A 1,966-nucleotide genomic window follows, 5' to 3' on the forward strand; every position below is an offset into this window, starting at 1 on the left:
TAAAAGTAATATCTACACCCAACATGGGGGTTGAACTCATGACCCTGATATCAAGAGACAGTTGTTCCTCTAACTGAGTCATCCAGGTGCCTCTTTGGAATTATTTTTTACCATAAAAACTTTTAATAATTCTTCCATTATGTTTCACCAAAAACTTTGATGAACACTGCACTTTGCATTCCATTTCCCCCTTGTGAGTTCATTTTTCTTCTTGATGTGCACTCTTTTTTTTTTTTTTGATACATTATCTCATTTTATTCAAATACCAGTCTGATCACATATGGTCCAAGAACACTCAAATTATAAGCCACATAGAAAGAGATGTTAAAGATTGGTCTTCAAACATTACAGCCAATGATGCCAACGCTTGCCTATGATCTCGCCGACATAAAACCACATCCACACTTCGGTGGCCACCAAACCATTCAGCAGAGCTTCCTTAACTGTGAGCTGTTTGAAGCTACCAGTTTGAGCACTCTTGACTATTTTTTTCAAGCTCTGAATAGCTGTAGGGATCTCAGCAGGGGTTGGAGGAACCAGCTCAACCCTGGCATAGTGCCAAAATGTGGCCAATCGAGGCTTGGAGTAAGTCACAGCAGCGTTCAGCAGCGCCGGAGCCTTCTCGGCGAGGTTACAGATGAACTGGGCCATGGCTCCAAGAGGGACGTCCTGTGCACTCTTTAATAATTCTTTCAGTGACAGCCTGGGAGTAGTAAATACTATGAATCCCTTTTTTTTCTTAGTTTATTTTTTTAGTAATCTCTACATGTAAAGTGGGTCTCAAACTCATGACTCCAAGATCAAGATGCATACATTCTTCTGACTGAGCCAGCCAAGCACACCTGAGCCATGTTAATCTTAATGTCAGGAAGGATCTTTACTTTGGTCTCTCACTCTGTAAAGACACTTGAGTTAAGTAAAGAATTCTAGGCTGACAGTATTTTTTTTAAGTGTGTTTAGAGATATTATTACACTTTTTTTTCTGGCTCCTCTTGTTGTCAATTGGAAATCTGCTTAATTGTCTAATTGTCTTTTTGAAGGGCATTTTCCCCTCTCCTGGCAGCTTTAAAGATTTTGTTTTTATTCTTGTTGTTCACAGCAAAAGCATGAATTTGTTTTTATTTATCCCACTTTGAATTCTATGAGGACTCAGATCTTTCTTCGATTTTGGAAAATTCTTAGATTTCTGTATATTGCTTTTCTCATGCTTGCTTTATTGTCTTTTATTGGAATTCCTATTAGATATATGATGGATTATCTCATTGCATCCTCCATCCTAACTTCTGTTTTATATTTCACATCTTTCTGTGTTATATTCCAGGTAATAGCCTTGGAATATCTAGATCTTCTAGGCAATGTCCAGCTATGTCCAGATGACTGTCAAACCCATCTACTGAGTTTATTTTAATTTCACTTTATCTTTTCCTTCCATGACCAGGACAGGAAACTCACATGCTGCCATCCAGGGCTATTGAACAGTTGTTGTTTTTTAAGATTTTATTTATTTATCATGAGAGACACAAAGAGAGAGGCAGAGACAGGTAGAGAGAGAAGCAGGCTCAATGCAGGAAGCCCGGTGTGGGACTTGATCCCAGGACTCCAGGATCACACCCTAAGCCAGAAGCAGACACTCAACCACTGAGTGACCCAGGTTTCCCTATTGGACAGTTTCTATCCAGTCTCCATTCAAAGAAAAAATAGCTCATTTTCACCTTCTGCTTCATGTAGGCAGCTTAGCTCCAGCACCCAGCCTCTCATGGGGTCTAGAACCTCATCTTCTGTGCTCACAGAGGCATTAAAACCCAACACTTTCTTTCTTTTCTTTTTTCTTTTCTTTTCTTTTCTTTTTTTAAAAATATTTTATTTATTTATTCATGAGAATACACAGAGAGGAGAGAGAGAAAGAGAGGCAGAGGGCAGCCCCGGTGGCTCAGCGGTTTAGCGCCGCCTTCAGCCAAGGGCGTGA

The 1,966-nt window shown here is 39.9% G+C and overlaps 1 pseudogene; it reads right to left on the reverse strand.

The window, feature by feature from the left end:
• Positions 1-238: 238 nt before the first annotated feature.
• Positions 239-664, reverse strand: LOC144298824 (ATP synthase F(0) complex subunit g, mitochondrial pseudogene; annotated as a pseudogene).
• Between the last annotated feature and the right edge of the window lie 1,302 nt (positions 665-1,966).

Source organism: Canis aureus, chromosome 26 (genome assembly GCF_053574225.1).
Source record: "Canis aureus isolate CA01 chromosome 26, VMU_Caureus_v.1.0, whole genome shotgun sequence".
In the NCBI taxonomy this organism is placed as follows: domain Eukaryota; kingdom Metazoa; phylum Chordata; class Mammalia; order Carnivora; family Canidae; genus Canis; species Canis aureus.